This window comes from Polypterus senegalus, chromosome 10, assembly GCF_016835505.1.
Source record: "Polypterus senegalus isolate Bchr_013 chromosome 10, ASM1683550v1, whole genome shotgun sequence".
Taxonomy (NCBI): Eukaryota; Metazoa; Chordata; class Cladistia; order Polypteriformes; family Polypteridae; genus Polypterus; species Polypterus senegalus.
In genome coordinates, this window is record NC_053163.1 from 30,992,367 (window position 1) to 31,012,550 (window position 20,184).

Sequence of the window (20,184 nt, forward strand, 5' to 3'; positions counted from 1 at the left end):
TGGAAAGATCAAACAAGGCTGAAAGACCTGGACTTTGCCAATGATATCGTCCTACTGGCTAAGAATGAAAAAGCCTACAGGCCTGATGAAAGCCTACAGAAGCTCACATTGGATCTAGAACAGAATGCTGGGAAAATTGGATTGAGAATCAGTAGAGGCAAGACAAAAACAATGAAGGTAGGCAGCAGTGACAATCAAACCACAATGGCCATTCAGGTGAACCAGATAGAAATTGAAACATTGGACCATTTCACCTATCTGGGCAGCACAATGATCAATGATGGTGACATTGCAGCTGATGTTAACTGTAGAATTGTCAAAGCAGCAGCGGTTACTCAAAGAATGCGCTCTATGTGGTCTACCACCACCAACACCATTTAGATGAAACTCCAGCTCTAAAAGAACATTATTCTACCAACTGCCATCTATGCCAGTGAAACACAGAAGGGTGCAGTCAGAACTGATAAGAATCTGAATGTGGTCCATCAGAGATTCTTGAAGCAGATCTTGAAGATAGGCTGGTGTGACCACATTACCAACAATGAGGTCTGGAGAAGCAGGAAGGCATGTCCACTGTTTGAAGTTATTGCAGAGTGGCGAATAAGGCTGGTTGGCAACATCCTGTGTCTCCCCGAATACCGCCATTTTAAGACTGCCATGAAAGGGATTCCACCGTAAGGGAAGTGGAAATGAGGAAGGCCAAAGCTGACACGGCCCAGAACATTCCACAATGAGCAGAAATAAATCAATATCGCCTGGCAAGATACTGAAGGTGTAGCAGCTGATTGGAAAAGATGGCACCAATTTGCTGCCCAATGTGCCCAAAGACACAGGAGGACTTCTGGCAAAATAAGTAAGATCTTTACAGGGCAAGTGTGATTTATCTGCGAGATCACCTGTTCTTTTGACATTTTGCTGTGTGATAGGTTTTATTCTGGATGCATTTCATAGCGTCTTAAACAACAAATGACAGATATGACAAGCCTCACAATTACACACTGAAAAGAAAATGTACTTTTTCACATTATCTTCTGTGCCTTATCAAGAACTGATACCAGCAGCGTCAGACGCAAGACAGAATAGAAAAAACGATCAGTAAATACAAAATGTAGTTACATGATGTGCTCCTCACATTGAGTGGGGACTGCTAACTTCTTAGAGCAGCAAACTTCATAGACTTGAACCAACCCCCACCACGTTTTTTTCCGCAAGGTGATTGGAGGAGATCTTTTAAAGAACAAATGACAGAAGATTGGTACCTTCCGCCCCCGTTGCATCTGGTCGGAAACTTGCTTGTGGATTAGTGACGCGTCGACAGGCTCGGCGGTGAGCTGCTCGGAAGCCTTTTCTCTCTCTCTCCTTTTTATGTACGCTCGTTTCAGCCTGGTGCATGCGGTGTGAGGCTGACTTTACTGTAAAACACCCGTGGCTATCGATACCTCAAAGCAGGTACTTTACTTTCATGTCAGCAGCTCGCTTTGATGCCAATAACCCCTTCACCAGCGTCGCCAACCCTGCGCTCTTGCAACAGGTTCGGCTAGAGCTGCGGGCGCAGAGCAGCCGCACTGAGGAGGCTCTCTGCAGCTCACACAACGCTGAGGGGGGGACTGCTAACAGGACCCAGGGACACGAGCTGCGAGGGATGGACGGCAAATGGACTAAAGTTGAAACCAGAAGATAAAGTTGGGAAGTGGCTATTGACCTTGGCTACCTGCTGAGCGGCTGATTGAGGTGAGTCCCAAAAGAATCATTCTAATGCTGAAACCAGATAATAAACACATATTTAAATGACTTCTTATATCTAATACACTAAAAGTATTAAAATCATTTAAGGAAATAACACACTGCGTCACAGCTATATCGACTGCATGCAGTACTGTGCGCAACAAGAAAAAAAGCATACAAAAGTAATAAATATGTCTAAATAGACTTACAAATCGGTCCGTACAGAGTCCCCGAGGTTTGTGCCGTGATTTGTTAATCTCATTTTACGAATAAAAAGACACGAAGACACGCAACTTATAATAAAAAAAAAGACTCGAGTGTAGAAAAGAGCACCGAACAGCTGGCGAGTTCATAGCAAAAAACGGACAGTTGGGAAACAACAGAATTAAAGGAAGCAAAAGCAAGTGAAGGGATATCATCACTAAAATAACGTCAAGCAGCTGTGCGGGTCAACACCCGTCAGAGAATCGTAGCAAAACAGTAAAAATCTTCCACAAATGACAAAAACAGGAAAAGAAGCATCAACGTGCATTCATCTGTCTCCTCAGTCCGCTTATCTCGGGCAGCCGGAGCCTTTCCCAGCAAGCACCGGGCGGGAAGACTCTCCGGACAGTAGTATTCTCAATCCCGCTTTGTCCCGTTGAGGATCTGAGGGCGCTGTAGCCAATTCTGAAAGCAGTATAAAGGGAAGGGTCATTTTGCCTAATTCAACAATTCTTTCATAGGGATAGTACGTGCCGTGCTGTTTAAGTAACGATGCTATTAGTAAGATTGTCCTTGTTGATAGATAAAAAGTGATAAGCTTGATTTAAATATTATCGCGAATACTGGTGCGGAATAAAAGATTAATTTATTTACTGGTGTATCGGTGCCGTCGGACTGCAAATTGGAATGATGGCAATAATTTGGGCATTGCTGTCAACTCATGTTTATTTGGTGTAAAACAAGGAGGCAGGAATTCGAACAGACTGCTTTTTATACACTCTATAAAACCATCTTAAACTCACTGAGTAGTGAGAAAAGCGCTATTTAAATATAAAGAATTATTATTAGTTACTCAGTTTTTGGTATTTAACAGAAGTAGTGTGCCACGGCTTGTAAACAAAAGCAGGAGGTTACACAACTTCCTTTGGCAGCCTTTGTTGTTGCTGTTTACTTTCTACACTTCATAATGCTGCATTTAGACACTTTAGACAATGACTGAGGAGATAAAGGTTTGTCGTGAGGCAGTCCCATTTTAACACTTTAGAGCCAGAGCCATCATATCTGCGACATGTCACTGTAGGTGCGATTTCTCCAACAGGAGGTTTACTGCTTTCTCCTGAGCTGCGTGGAATTCTAGTCACACAAAAGGCAAGGAAATGCATGCGAAAGCCTTCACACCCACTTCAGCGTAAGGTCGTCTATTAAACATAAGGATGTTTTGGGACGAGAGAAGACGCAACAGCAGCCAGAGAGGGAAAAGTAACACTTATAGACAAGAATGTGCAAAAGAACCCAGGACAGACTCGCCATTTAAACTATCAAGAAGATGTTAAAGGGAACTGAGTTTCTGGACTTAACCCATGCACTTAAACACAAAGCAAATTTGAAAAGCTAAGCTCATGACCTCAACCTGGCAGCCTGGAGTTTGGATTAAAGCAGGTGATACATTACATTACACGACTTGTAGTTGTAGGGGATGTCAAACTTGCCAACTGCTGCTTTTTAATCTTCTCTAACCGATTATCCCACTGGAAGTCGCTTGACAAAACTCTGTAATGACTTTCTAGCACTCGCATTGCTAAAATACGGCAAGCTTGTGGCATGCTGATAGTCAATAATGTGCTGCCTGACTGAACATGTGCAGTATGAAGGCTTTACAGGGAAGGCGAGTTCCACTGCAGTCTCTGCCCTTTTGTCTTTTTTGGATCACGTCGTGCTACGTATAATACGTGACGTCAGACAAACGAACCTCTCTTCTGTTTATTCTTTGTGGCTGTGTTATCTGTATTGAACTTCTGACTGAGCGCTCATTAGTTCTCAGGTCGCACACACACATCTCACCCCCTGTGACTTAAGACAAGCCTGCTGGATTCTGTTGAATGAAGTGGCAGACTGGTTGGACTGGGCCGCTGTGGATGTCAGAATATATGACTGCCGACCACAGTCAACTGCCATAAAATCCGTAACTGAAAATTGCTGGAAAAGTCTTGTAACTTGAGAGGGCCTTAACTTGTGTGTGTTTTGTTTGATATGGGCTTGACAACATGGAGGACTGAGTGTGCAGTTTTCAGAGAGATCCATTTCTCACAGTTTTATCCTAATGTTTTATCATGTCATGTCATTTTCTAGCCAGCTTATTCCAGACCAGGGTCACCGATTACGGGGGGGTGGTAGGAGGTGTTGCAGCCTATCGCAGCTACCACAGGGTACAAGGAAGGAACAAACCCTGGACAGGATGCCAGTTCATTGCATGGCAAACACACACTAGGGACAGCTGAGCGTCACTTAACCTGGCTGTCTTTGGACTGTGGCAGGGAACCCCTGCAGACACGGGCAGAACATGCAAACTCCACGCAGGGAGGACCTGAGATGTGAACCCTGGTCCACCAATGCACCACCACGCCGCCCCATACTGGTTTTATAAATAATAATTCCATCAGAGCAGATTTAACAAAACGAACAATAAAAATAGTGCAGTAGTTGGTCATTAGATGAACACAAAACATAACAGAGCTGCACAAGTTAAAGTTAATAATAAAGAGGTGTAGTTCTCAGTCACTACACTCTTACAAATAAAAGTGCCAATGTGGTTCTTCAGAGCAGTGCCATAGGGGAACCAGGTTTCGTTCCAGAAGGAACCTTTAATTTAAATCTGTAAAAGGTTTGAGAAATAACCATTGTGGCGGGTGGCCGGAATCCTTACCTGGCCAGTATACCCAAGGTGTGGAAGGACCAGAGAAGAGAGCATTATCAGGACAGCTTCTCCCCCGGGCCGATAGAAGGCAGTCCCCTTGGTTTCCAGTGGGGCCATGGGTTATGAGAATGGGAGCACAACCCTGTTGGAACCTGTGGCCACCGCCAGAGGGTGCATGGACCTTTCTAGGGCCTTGTTTGGTCACGCTTCCGCCATCGTTAGGCACCTGGTGCCCTATAAAAAGGAGCCACCTCACTCCATAAGCTGGCCAGAGTCGGGAGGAGAGGACAAAGCCTGAGAAGGACTGACGGCAAGAAGAGATTGTTGTGTTGGTGACTCGTGCACAGTGTGTTTGCTGTAAATAAACCGGGTGTTCTCTTGAACCTGTGTCCTGCCTGTGTGTGTCCGGGTTGGGGTGGCGGTATGCCCCCTAGTGGCTTACACCATGAATAGACTGAAACAGATTTACGAGATGCTAATGGGTTTTGCTACATACAGTAACACGGGCTAAGTTCCGATTTATTGATTTGATGTAACTTTTTAGGTCCCCTACTATGCATTTTCTACATATTAGGAACATTTTTAAAGCCTAAAGCACTAAGTTCATATGCAAAGAACCCTTCCCAGAATTAAATGGTTCTTTGGAAAGCATTGGTTATACCTGAAACCACACAGCCTAGTAAAGTGCTATTAAAGAACCAGCATTTTTGAAGGTGCAGTTAATATTGTGGGGTTCTTTCATTCTTAAGGGTACAGATAAACAGTCAGTCAGTCGTTATCCAGCCCGCTATATCCTAACACAGGGTCACGGGGGTCTGCTGGAGCCAATCCCAGCCAGCACAGGGCACAAGGCAGGAACAAACCCCAGGCAGGGTGCCAGCCCACCGCAGGGCATACAGATACAGATAACCAGTGAATTAAAATACTTTCTAGTTGTGACATATGTTAATGATATTACACTCTATAGTCTTCTTATTTTGGCTGCTCTCATTTAGGGGTCTCCATCTATCCCTGTCTTTTCCATCGTTTTCTGCCTCACTGACTGCCATCATGTCCTCCCTCACCACATCCATAAACCTCCTCTTTGGCCTTCCTTTTTTCTGTCTGTTCCATCTTCAACTTTCTTTTCCTGACATATCTCTCATCTCTCCCCTGCACATGCCCAAACCGTCTCATAATAATGCCATCTCATCTCATAATAACAATATACTGTATACAGTATTACGATCAAATGTTTTCTAATGTAGTGCTCTTTCTATGCACTCCCAGAAGAGCTAGAGCTGCCCAGCTAAGTAAATTCCCTACATTTGCACAACTGCATTTATGAAGAGCCAATAAACAAAAAAACAAAACCCTAGATGTACCCCTTATCATTTATTATACTAATGATTATAATAAAACACAGTAGCAGTTACAGTATGTAGTATTACAGGAGCAGCTGTTTAAAGACAAATGAGAACACAATAACTCAGCACATTCTTACAGCTTTTTCTCGTTGCTGCACTTTGCATCAGATCTGAATTGTAAATGATTTTCTTTCAAAACATTAGGGTTCATTTTAAATATAATTAGGGCAGCCGAGCAGGTTGTGACAGGCAGAGGTAGAAACCAAAAAAAAAAAAACAACGAATAAAAAGCAAAGCCTGATGAGGTTTTCAAGTTGTATAAAAGCCTGGCCGTTTATCATGGAGGTTTAAACATAGCTCAAGGGGATAATGAAATAAATGACTTTGTTCAACAGAAGTTACTACTTGTTAAAAGGTATAGTCGCAATTTTTACTTTAGAATTCTGAAATGTCTTCTTTTAAACCTTACAACATTCTTTTGCAACTATTTTTAAAACATTGCACTTGAGACTAACAGCAGTCTGTTGAAAACACTGCTTATAATTAGCTTCTGCTATGTTTCTGTACAGTGCTTCTAGAATGATGACACAATGCAACTACTGGTAAAAACACACGCAGACAAATGAACAAAGCAAATGAGGAAAGTCAAAGCAGCTGTAAAGTGTCAGAGAAGCCAGCTTATTCTCCCCCATTGTACTGAGATATATATATATATATATATATATATATATATATATATAGTGGAAAGCATACCCACAGACAGACCGACACCAGAATGTCCAAAACACACTTCTTTATTAATTCTATCAGCACCACAATGCCTTTTCTTGCCAACTCTCTTCCTTTCTTCTTCTTCTTCTTTCTCTCTCTCTCTCTTGAGCTCCTGTCCCCTCCTCACAAGCTTTGTCTCCTTCCTTCCAACTCTGGCTCGTCTACTGGAGGGAGGCAGCCCCTTTTATCATGACCCGGATGAGCCCCAGGTGCTCCCTTTGATGTCAGTTCCTGGTGTGGCGGAAGTGTGAGGAAAGCAACTGGAAGCACTCCGGGTGTCCGTGAAAGTGCTTCCGGCAGCACTTCCGGGTGTGGCAGAAGTGCTGCCATCCAGAATTCCCTAATTGTCCAGGTGCCCCCTGGCGGTGGCCACGTCCTCTCATAATGAGCCTCCCAGCTCCGTCCCTGTGGCCCCCAAATAGACCCGGGCGGCTGCCCTCTCTTGGCCGAGGAGAAGTATCGTCCAACTTAGGGACTATCCAGGCATCCTGGCCGGTCAGTTTCAGCTGCTGTGGTGTTAATGAAATTAACAACAGATGCACTAGAGGGGCAACAATGAGATGACCCTCAAAACAGGAATGGTTTAACAGGTGGAGGCCACTGACATTTTTCCCTCCTCATCTTTTCTGACTGTTTCTTCACTAGTTTTGCATTTGGCTACAGTCAGTGTCACTACTGGTAGCATGAGGCGATACCTGGACCCTACAGAGGTTGCACAGGTAGTCCAACTTCTCCAGGATGGCACATCAATATGTACCATTGCCAGAAGGTTTGCTGTGTCTCCCTGCACAGTCTCAAGGGCATGGAGGAGATTCTAGGAGACAAGCAGTTACTCTAGGAGAGCTGGAGAGGACCATAGAAGGTCCATAACCCATCAGCAGGACCAGTATCTGCTCCTTTGGGCAAGGAGGAACAGGATGAGCACTGCCAGAGCCCTACAAAATGACCTCCAGCAGGCCACTGGTGTGAATGTCTCTGACCAAACAACCAGAAAGACTTCATGAGGGTGACCCAAGGGCCCCATGTCCTCTAATGGGCCCTGAGCTCACTGCCCAGCAGCATGCAGCTCGATTGGCATTCGCCATAGAATACCAGAATTGGCAGATGCACCACTGGTGCCCTGTGCTTTTTACAGATGAGAGCAGGTTCACCCTGAGCACGTGACAGAAGTGAAAGGGTCTGGAGAAGCCATGGAGAACATTATGCTGCCTGTAACATCATTCAGCATGAGCAGTTTGGTGGTGGGTTAATGATTGTCTGGGGAGGCATATCCATGGAGGGTCACACAGACCGCTACAGGCGTGACAAAGGCACCTTGGCTGCCTTTAGGTATCAGGATGAAATCCTTGGACCCATTGTCAGACCCTATGCTGGTACAGTGGCTCCTGGTGCACGACAATTCCTGGCCTCATGTGGTGAGAGTATGCAGGCAGTTCCTTGAGGATGAAGGAATTGATACCATTGACTGGCCACCACACTTTCCTGACCTAAATCCAATAGAACACCTCTGGGACATTATGTTTTGGTCCATCCAATGCCACCAGGTTGCACCTCAGACTGTCCAGGAGCTCAGTGATGCCCTGGTCCAGATCTGGGAGGAGATCCCCACAACACCATCTGTCATCTCATTAGAAGCATGCACCGATGTTGTCAGGCATGTATACAAGAACACAGGGGCCATACAAAGTGCTGCGTACAATTTTGAGTTGCCGCAATTAAATTTTGGCAAAATGGACTAGCCTGCCACATAATTTTTTCACTTTGATTTTTGGGCGTCTTTGAATTCAGGGCTCTGTAGGTTGATCATTTTCATTTCCATCAAATGATGTGGCATCCTTTCGTTCCTAACACATTACCCAGTCTATATCAGTATAGATATCCAGGAGGATTTCTTTTCCCATTGAGATCTGATGTGTTTTCAAAGTGTTCCTTTAATTTTTTGAGCAGTTTATATGCATATATATATATATATATATATATATATATATATTTATATATATATATATAAACAGTTAAAGGTTATTTCCCATTACGTGACTTTTCCAGCAGTTTCCAGTTGTAACCTTCATTTCCTGAATCTTACCAAGTCACCCAGTGTGACATACCCTGAGATTTACTCCAGTTAGTGGTCGACTTGTTTCAACTGACTCAAACAGGTTTGATTTTGGTCTTCAGATGTAAAGGCGGGCGCAGTGCGTATAACACCTGAGAACCAATGAGTGCTCATCCTGAAGGACACTTCCTTTCGTGCACCAATGAGGAATAAGGAGCAGGGGTGCTTTGGACCTCACGAACACAAGAGAAGCTAATCTTTCTGATATCTCATGTGTTACGTAAAATAACAGAATGGAAAAAAAAGGGATCTGAGGTTGTGGCCGAACTTGCCGTACCTTTTAATCCTTCACGCAACACCAGCTCTGTCAGACAAAATGGATGAGCATGACTGTGCTGGAAAATCATCCCAAAGTCACTAAATATGACACGCCCTGTGATTTTCAATTGTTTAAAGGGACATAGTTTGGCTTACGAGATCAGCAACAGTAGTCGCCAAGTCTGACATACCCAGTGACTACAAGTCATATGACAACGCTTAAGATTTGTTGATTACATAGGGTGTTAGTCTAGGAAGAGAAAAACCAAAGAACGGAGTGTGGTGTTTTTTCAGTGTCAGCTGTTGACTGTAATGGAGGCATTACACTGTGCCAGGGACTGTTTTGGGGGTGAAGGGTGAAGTGATTTTTGTGTGGTGCTTATAATGTATATAACAACTGTTGTTTGAATGAGGTGGTTACATATGGCTGGTGTCTCCAGGTGGTTTTAAGCCTTTGAGCCCTTGCCTCCTTGATAAGGTCTCACTCACCACCACTCTAAGCTGAATGAATGTACAAGTAATAATAAAGAAAGCAAATGTCAAATTACTATCAAGTCTGTTATTGTATTGTGCGAGATAATGTATATAGTACAGCAGTGTTCTTACCATTATGTTTTGTTGTGTGAAAGCAGAGCCATTGAATAGAGTGAATTGAACATGTTTGTATTCGGCTAAATGATGACTGAAGGTTGGCCCAGCGTGTGAGTGTTCCTTGTGATGGACTATCACACCAACTGACAGTGGTTATCGCTTTGTACATAAGACTGCCAAATGTAGACTCAAGCGCCTGTGACCTTGGAATTTGATTACATAAGTTTGGAAATGGATGAATAGATCTGAATGTTCAACGCTACATGTCTTTAGAACGCTTTTTTATCATCGTCGGCAAAAACCGAGACCCCAAGAACCTTGTCTTGTAATTATTCTTTAGCTTCACTCCATTATTTTTAAGTTTAATACAGCTTTACTGCACATGTGGAAGAAACGAGCATCACTCTGCTTTGATAAGTTAAAGTGAGAAAACAAATTTATGGATGCATGTGGTCACATCAGGAGGTATAGTAGAGCACGGCTCAACACTGACTTTTACTCCATCAGATCCATGAATCTGTAAATATTAGTCAGCCAGCTGTTATCCAACCCGCTATATCTTTATGCAGGGTCACGGGGGTTCTGCTGGAGCCAATCCCAGCCAACACAGGGTGCAAGGCAGGAAACAAAGGGTGCACACACACACCAAGCACACACTAGGGACAATTCAGGATGGCCAATGCACCTAACCTGCATGTCTTTGGACTGTGGGAGGAAATCCACGTAGACACGGGGAGAACATGCAAACTCCACGCATGGAGGACCTGGGAAGCAAACCCGAGTCTCCTAACTGCAAGGCACCTGTAAATATTAGGTATCCCCAAACTAGAACTAATCAAAGGGCTTTCTAATGACATAATAACTATGGCTGACAGTTTTTGTTTATTGGAACAATACTTCTTTTGTTGAATTCTTTTGCTACATTAGGTGGTTTTAAAAAGGCATATCATCTGAATGGAATTTTTCTTTGCTTTGCCTCATCTTGTAACCTTTCAGCTTGCCTAAAAATTTCACACAGATAAAAAGGTTGTGACGGCGCTGCAAGTGGTAAAGTGTCTCTGCTGAGTATTTGGGATGAGCAATAATGACTCATATATTCATGCTTAGCAGTAAAACAATTGATATATTTTAACTAGTGCTGGGTAACGATAAAGATCTTTAATGGTGATTAATTGCCTGATTATTCGTGATTAATTGCAGACAATCGCAACGATCACATCGTTATGTGCAAAATTCAATAATGAACTCAAAAGTAAATTTGGTTTGCAAACACTTTAAACAAATCAGGTGCTTTTTAACAGCAGCATTCCCTTTACATAGTAGCAGTTAAAATATTTCTTGTAAATCTCAAATTAAACATAAATGCAATCAAATCAAATATAAAACCAAAGCTATTTGCACTGCCAGGGCATTAATGTTTTCTCTAGTTTGTTCAGAGCCAACATTATAACAGACACCTTCTGAGCAACAGCAAGTTAACATTTCTAAATCTGTTTCCTTTTTTTATCTGAACAGATACCAGCAGAAATATTTTCTTTCATCAGGGAGCAGCACAAACAGTCGTATGTTCAGAAGCAACTCTTTGAGGGCTAATATTTTTTTCCAAAATACTCAGTTTTCTGAAAAGCACACAAAGCAATGGTTTCACACATAAGTCCACATAAAACGTCTGTTGCTGCCTGTTGTGCCTGCTGTCGGCGCCAGTTTGCAGTTTGCGGCAGCAGTGACTGTGCCAGTGGGAGGGGAGGGCGCGGTTCGACGGCCAGCATGAATGCATGGTGGGCTCCGTGAGACAGGTGCTCGGGGGTGGCAGTAGCAGTAAAATGCAATGTGGTTTGTACCTCCTGTCATCGTAAGTGTCTGTCCTGCCCGGCGAATGTTGCCATAGATGATGTGTCAGCTACATGAACGTGTTCAGCACCACGATCAGCTGATGCCGGTACCTCACTTTCGTTTTCTATCTTCATCTCCAGATCACTTGCATCAAAATCAGAGTCCGATTCAGCGATAATGCAAAGAAAGTTTTGCTTTGAGCATTCACATTAGTATCTACCCACATGCCATTTTAGAAGCAGTTTGCTCTTTGCTACTCACGCACACGCAGGGAATTGAGGTTAAATCAACAAAACTAACTTTCGTTCTAGCAAAAGCGTATCGAAAAGCGCTGTAACAAGAAGATCGTTGATCTCTATCAATCGCTAGGGCTTTCAAAATAATAATCATAAAAACAATAACTGCATTAACGTGCGATAAAGTAATTGTCAACGTTAATTAATAATGCGTTAACTTGCCGAGCCCTGATTTTAACATACTTACATGCTCTGGAACTCATTCCCATGAGCTTACTGCGGCGTACCAAAAAAAAAAATGCAGTGAAAAAAATGAGCATAGCTAGTAGGCAGTCACTATGGGCAGAAGTGCAGAAATGACAAAAAATGTTAATAGCTTTAATATGAATGTCATATCCATCCATCCATCCATCCAACCCGTTATATCCTACAGGGTCACGGGGGTCTGCTGGAGCCAATCCCAGCCAACACAGGCAGGAAACAAACCCCGGGCAGGGCGCCAGCACACTGCAGTTAATGTCATATAAAGACTTCAAAATAATAATAATAATAATAATAATAATAATAATAATAATAATAATAATAATAATAATAATAATAATAATAATAATATTAACAAAAACTGCATTAACGTGCGATAAAACGTACAATAAACGTGTCTGCTATTTTTGAAAAGCTTGTGCATACTTTTTCTCCAGAGGTAAATGTGTCAAGATTACTCATAGAGCGGTATGAACATTTTGGCTTCAGTTTTGATACCAACTTACAGACCTCAGTACCAGTACCAAAATGGTTCTGAAGCAATTAACCAGTAAATCCAACGACCCCCAACTCTCTGTTTTACACCATCAACCCTGGGGGTGCTGTGCTATTGTGCCCCTCTACGCACCACTGCTGTGAAGTCACAAATGCATGGAAACAATAACTTTGGGCACAGCATGAACTCTCGAGGGGGTAGCATGCATGAAGTCTCAATTGTGTCAAAACCTGTACTTTTGCTTCGTGATGTCTACAAAATGAATGTTTTTACACATCTACACTAATGAGGGGATTGAGAGGAAGGCTGACTTTTACTTCATGTTGCCAAAATTCCAAAATGGAGGTATCAATACCGTTTTAAAATTTGGGTGTTTTGGTACACGTCCAGTACTGGTATACCACTCAACCCTAGTCTAGAAAGTAATGGGTTATAAACCAGTTTACGCAGAAGAAATTCTTTATGTATGATGGATATAAAACAGACAAAAAAATATTTTACTAGTATGCCAAAAAATAGTGGAAAATCTGGAAACACATTTAAATTTTAACAATGGCCTTTCACAAAATAGGCAATTATGTTCATTCCAATGTAAATGGCAAATATGATACTATGCTTCTGCATTATTGTTTTTAAGGAACTGTCATTGTGTATGCACTTTAATGTGTGCTGTGTGTAATAAGTGAGCCAAGTAACAGAGTGATATGGAATTCAACCTGATTGTTGAGTAAATGCTGGCTTCAGCTCCATAGAACTCTACACTGGATTAAGCGAGTTTCCCAATTTATCTATGATGTATGTGTAAAGACAGCAATTTAAAACAGTTGGATAGGAAAAAAGTGTATCTTGTCCTGTCTTTTCTTGGCAGTAGACACCTGCTATGGAGTCCATTTAAGCAGTAAAACATTTCAACAAGTAGATCAACATATATTATGCATTTCATATATACAGTAAATAGTATCCATACTATATTAACATGTGTCCCTAATGTCTGCTTATATACTCTATATATATATATATATATATATATATATATATATATACATCCATCCATCCATTTTCCAACCCGCTGAATCCGAACACAGGGTCATGGGGGTCTGCTGGAGCCAATCCGAGCCAACACAGGGCACAAGGCAGGAACCAATCCCGGGCAGGGTGCCAACCCACCGCAGGACACACACAAACACACCCACACACCAAGCACACACTACGGCCAATTTAGAATCGCCAATCAACCTAACCTGCATGTCTTTGGTCTGTGGGAGGAAACCCACACAGACACGGGGAGAACATGCAAACTCCACGCAGGGAGGACCTGGGAAGCAAACCCGGGTCTCCTAACTGCGAGGCAGCAGCGCTACCACTGCGCCACCGTGCCGCCCCTCACATATATATATATATTTTTTGTCAGGGATGCCAGGGGCAACGACCCGGCTGGGACGCCGTGAGGGACCGGAAGAGGGTCAAAGCCCACCCTGGATCACGTGGGGGCCGCCTTCCTGGTTGCTCTGGGGGCCACGGGTTGAGGGCATGGAAGCCCTACCCTGTAGGGGCCCGTGGTCACCGCCAGGAGGCGTCCCAATGCCTTGGGGACCTGTTGCCCCAGCATTTCCACCACACCAGGAAGTGCTGGGGGGAAGATTTAGGGTGACACCCGGAGAGCTGCTGGGAGGACGGCCGGCACTTCCGCCACGCTGGGGCGTGGCCAAGGGAGGAATGCCGGGAACACCTGGTGGTCATCCGGGAACTGTATAAAAGGGGCCGTCTCCATTCATTCACTGCTGGAGTCGGGAGGAGGCAGGACCACAGAGGAGGTGTGGAGGCGGCCCGAAGAGAGGCATTTGTGGCCAGGACTGTGTATTGGGGTGTATTGTGCACTGAACTGGGTCAGTGAACATTATTTGGGGTCTCTGTGACCAGTTTATTTATTGTAAATATTGTAAATAAATGTGTGGTGGTTGAAAAACAACATGTCCGCCTGTCTGTGTCTGGGCCAAGTCCACTAATATATATATTTAGTTGCTTCAATGCATTTAGGGGTGTGGTCCGGGTCAAGACAATCTCCTGAACTCCAAACTGAATGTCAGAATGGGACAGAAAGGTGATTTAAGCAATTTTGAGCTTGGCATGGTTGTTGGTGCCAGACGGGCCGGTCTGAGTATTTCACAATCTGCTCAGTTACTGGGATTTTCACGCACAACCATTTCTAGGGTTTACAAAGAATGGTGTGAAAAGGGAAAAACATCCAGTATGCGGCAGTCCTGTGGGCGAAAATGCCTTGTTGATGCTAGAGGTCAGAGGAGAATGAATGGGCCGACTGATTCAAGCTGATAGAAGAGCAACTTTGACTGAAATAACCACTCGTTACAACCGAGGTATGCAGCAAAGCATTTGTGAAGCCACAACACGCACAACCTTGAGGCGGATGGCCTACAACAGCAGAAGACCCCACCGGGTATCGCTCATCTCCACTACAAATAGGAAAAAGAGGCTACAATTTGCACGAGCTCACCAAAATTGGACAGTTGAAGACTGGAAAAATGTTGCCTGGTCTGATGAGTCTCGATTTCTGTTGAGACATTCAAATGGTAGAGTCAGAGTTTGGCGTAAACAGAATGAGAACAAGGATCCACCATGCCTTGTTACCACTGTGCAGGCTGGTGGTGGTGGTGTAATGGTGTGGGGGATGTTTTCTTGGCACACTTTAGGCCACTTAGTGCCAATTGGGCATCGTTTAAATGCCACAGGCTTCCTGAGCATTGTTGCTGACCATGTCCATCCCTTCATGACCACCATGCACCCATCCTCTGATGGCTACTTCCAGCAGGATAATGCACCATGTCACAAAGCTCGAATCATTTCAAATTGGTTTCTTGAACATGACAATGAGTTCACTGTACTAAAATGGCCCCACAGTCACCAGATCTCAACCCAATAGAGCATCTTTGGGATGTGGTGGAACGGGAGCTTCGTGCCCTGGATGTGCATCCCATAAATCTCCATCAACTGCAAGATGCTATCCTATCAATATGGGCCAACATTTCTAAAGAATGCTTTCAGCACCTTGTTGAATCAATGCCACGTAGAATTAAGGCAGTTCTGAAGGCGAAAGGGGATGAAACACCGTATTAGTATGGTGTTCCTAATAATCCTTTAGGTGAGTGTATGTGTGTATATATATATATATATGTATGTGTGTGTATATATATATATATATATATGTGTGTGTATATATATATATATATGTGTGTGTGTATATATATATATATATACATATATCTGTGTAACACAGCTATGGACTTCTATTAGGAATGGAAACTTGCAGCTCGTATTGTCCCACCAAGAAAGACTGAAAACAATGTAACATCTGACAATGCCTTAAAGAAGTGCAGTGTTTTAACAAGATGCCAAGGATGTGACAGACACATGAAGGAGGTGCTAGCTCAACTTCACATTTTAAAGCTATGTAAGTGTCAGGTCTGGCCACCCTTCCGTGGCTTACCTGACTGGTGCTACCACCCAGCATGATTCTTTTGACTTTTCCCCTGACTTGTTTGCTGTATGTCAGGGGTGTCCAACTCCGGGCCTGGTGGGCCGCAGTGGCTACAGGTTTTCATTCTTCCCATCTTCTTAATTAGTGAGCCGTGTTTTGATGCTGATTAACTTGTTTTGCCTTCGTTTTAATTGACGTGACTCGGACCCCTTAGTTGTTTCTTTTTCCTTAGCGAGCAGCCAAACAAGAATGGGACACAAAACAAACTGCCACATGACCAGCTAAACTTGAAAATAAGTAAAGTTGAAGGCCTCAGTCATGTGGGGCTGCTCTGGTCACCAAAACATCTTGACGGTGGTCTTAAAAAATCAGAACATCAACAGAATGAGAGCAGAAACAAGTCCTGATAGTCAATAATGGCTTTAATTAACAGAAAGAATTGGCTTCTCATTATGAAACTGGTTGGAGTGAAATTGACTGGAGTTTGACGTTCCAGTTTAGCTGGTCATCTGTTGACTTGTTTCGTGTCTAATTTTTGTTTGGCTGCCATTTAATGAAGAAACAAATTGATTCAGAGGACTGAATCCTTAAAAAACACGGCTATTGAAATGAAGGGAAAATGAGTTAAATAGCAGTGAAAACTGACCACTGATTAGGAAAAGGGTTAGAATGAAAACCTGCAGCCACTGCGGCCCACCAGGAACTCCAGCAACTTGGAACAACTTCAGATGTGCTCTGTGTGCCCCATCAGCAGTGCATTTATACCCAGTTTTTAAACGGCCAAGTGCCATCTGATCATGATGCATGTCATTGCAAGTTGATTCTTTAGCTACAAATTCTTGCATGTGTCAAGACTTCTGCTGTCACTCGACTTCATTCTTTTAACTCAGTGTTGAGCTTGGTCATGAGGCTGCTGGTATCTTTCCTAAACTGCTTTAGTAGCCATGAAAGAAAAGCCGATTAAAAGGAAAGAAATTTTAAAAAGAGACACAAGGCTGAATACACAATAGTGATGACCTGTGGGTCTTGTTTGTGAGGAAATTGTGGAGGGAGTTGTTCCAGCCTGCAATGGGTATGTAAAGTGATACTTTATATGGACTGAGTGTGATACCATACCTGCCAAATAATATAATTTGGGGCTCATCAGGTTGTACACACATTTGCTTCCCCTTATGGTGATCAAACCTCAGACATCAGCACCTGAGGTGAAGCCTCTGATGTTGTGCCATGGCAGCTGGTTCGCTTACTTGACCGGGTGAAGATCGGATTATCACATTCATAGGGTTGAATTGCAATCTGGTTAATTGGATGGTTACCTACCAGGTAACGCTTGTGGTTGGTCAGCCGGTCGGCAAACATCTCCCATGTCCTCTCAGTTGTGAGAAGCAGATCATAAGATATGTGATACAATATGGAATGTGACATCCCTGCTTTGTATAATGAAGAGTGAGTTATTGACGTGATACAGGCGAGGAAGGGTGAATGTGTATTTATGTTAGTATTGAACATTTGACATCTTTATCCAAAGCAACATACACGTGGAGGTCACAATACTATCGTTATGTGGTTTAGGTGACTTGCTGAGCATCACACAGTGGTGGGGATTGAACCATCGATCTTCTGATTTAAGTCCATTATCTTAGCCACAGCAGCGTACTGCCTGCTTTACTGCCAGTGCTTTAGCCATAACACATTATTACCTGCCTTTTTAATCTGATGGATTTGATAACATATTTGAGAACTTGCAGCAATTCAGTTGGGCATCAAAAAGAAAAATAAATTGCACTTGAACGCACATTTTATTTTACTGTCTTTAATTAAATCGGCTCCATTCTTCACATTTGCTATACCTGTTTTATCAATTACATCTTTTTATATGTTCGCAAGTAAGGTTTTTGAAATTGTCATTTTGTTCATTTCTATTCTGTTTCAGAATATTATATTCTTGTCATTGCATTCTGTTCTGAAGTTATATTAGGAAAGCTGCATGATGAAGCAAATTTATTGCTTGCTGGAACAGAAAAGGTCCTACGCCTACAGAATTATGTAAATGTGAAAATGTGAATTGCACTTTCAGTAATCAGAAGCCAGCTTGCTGTCAGTCTGCGGTGCTTTATGACTTTAGCCAAAAACACAGTGAGACTCTATAATGGCAACTGCTAAATGTTTCTCTATACTGTATCTAAAGAGACAACCATCCATTTTTATAATCCATTTAGTTTAATAGAGGATTGCCGGTGGCTGGAGCTTATCTTGGCAGCACTGAACACAAGGTAGGAACAAGATCTGCAAGGGACAGCAGTGCCATCACAAGCCTTGGTTACTCATTCCAGCCCTGCATAGATACATGGGATAACACAACATGCCTGTCTTTTTATGTAGTTTAAGAAGCCATATTATGTGGAGAAACCCCACAAGAACATATGGAGAACATGCAAAATCCAGAGATAGTGACTGGACAAAAGTGAAATCACAGTTGTAATGCCCCTGTGATAATCAGAGCTGTGATGTTACAGCCAGGGTGTGTTCTCTGGCTTATATTTATTTACTTTTTTCTGTCTTTTTTATTTAAAGTATTATATTTATGTGTTAACAATTATTATAATGATATACAAATTTTGTTAATATTGTGTTGTTTATTTATTGCTTAGCATCTATGTATGATGTGCTCTTTTATGTTCTTTGTGTTTGGTGGGTGGAACCCCAAGAGGCGGGGCCACCCTAAAGTCATAGCTGAAGGACTGCCCCAGCATTTATATTTCAAAGCTGAGAGCAGGTCTCTTAGTGGGGCATTATGGTTAATTATGACTATTTGGGGGAGTGCATTATGTTTTAAATTTTGCTTCATTCTGTTGGTGAAGAATGATTCACTGACTTGACTTTGCTGACGATGCTGTGATCTTTGTGGAGTCAATGGAGGCTCTGATCGGGGCGCTCGAGAGACTGAGCGAGGAGTCTGAGTGTCTGGGCTTGCGAGTGTCCTGATAAAAACCAAGATCCAGGCCTTTGATGACCTCTTGGGCACGGCCATCAGCAGTATGTCTTTTTGCGGAGAGAGTGTCAATCTTGTCGAGAGGTTTACTTACCTTGGCAGTGACATTCATGTCTCTGGTGACTCTTCCTATGAAGTCAGTAGATGGATTGGGAGAGTATGGGGGGTCATGAGGTCACTGGAAGGGGGTGTGTGGTGTGGTGCTCCTGATATCTGTAAAAGGACAAAGGTCCAAGTCTTTAGAGTCCTGGTGCTTCCTGTCTTGTTATATGGTTGCGAGACATGGACGATATCCTGTGACCTGAGACGAAGACCGGACTCCTTTGGTACTGTGTCTCTCCGGAAAATCCTTGGGTACCATTGGTTTGACTTTGTGTTGAATGAGCGATTGCTCAAAGAGTCCTGAATGAGGCACATTACCTGCATTGTGAGGGAGCGTCAGTTACAGCACTACGGCCATGTGGCGCGTTTCCCTGAGGGTGATCCGGCTCGTAAGATCCTTATTGTTGGGGACCCGAGTGGCTGGACCAGGCCAAGGGGTCACCCACGTAACACCTGGCTACGGCAGATAGAGGGTCATTTCCGGAGGGTGGGACTGGACCACGTGTCTACCTGGGGGGGGTTGCCAACCAGGATCCTGAGCAGTTTTGTCATGTAGTGGGTGTGGGAATGCGCTGTACCAGTGCATGCTCCCCAACTTGACTTGACTTGCTTCATTCTTGGGTTTACAGTTACTGGATTTTGAATTTGAAGGAGTTTGTTGTGAGATGCCTTTTTGGCAAAACTTTTTTTTTATCTTTTAGATGACTTTTGTTTTTTGTGTATATTTAGATTCATTGTTTTTTTTAATAAACTCTTTCTGGACTTGTTTCTCTAGCCAACGGTTATATAGTTTTTTTCATTTCTCTTGAGAGGCATTTTGATGTTTTAAGACATTTAAAGTATTTTGAACTTTACAAACCAGTTTTCTGTCCTGATCTGGGGTTTCCTCCAGAGCAACATATGGTGAGGCCTCCAAAAAGAAGCTGCTGAACTTACCTGTCTCCACACTCTTTATAGATCTGGGGGCAGTTTCTAAGTAGAGATGGACAGGTGACCCTACCTCTTGGTTAACCATCCACAAACCACGAGGAACAGAACAGAACACCTACTTCCAGATAGAAACATAAC

General features: G+C 43.1%; 1 protein-coding gene across 2 annotated transcripts in view; it reads left to right on the forward strand.

Annotated features, from left to right (window-relative positions):
- Positions 1-1,283: 1,283 nt before the first annotated feature.
- LOC120537019 (ankyrin repeat and fibronectin type-III domain-containing protein 1-like) overlaps positions 1,284-20,184 on the forward strand; it is a 173,539-nt gene continuing 154,638 nt past the window's right edge. For both annotated transcript variants that reach the window (XM_039765614.1, XM_039765615.1), the window contains exon 1: positions 1,284-1,731. The gene's annotated coding sequence lies outside the window, so the exon portion shown is untranslated. The remainder of the gene's footprint in view (positions 1,732-20,184) is intronic.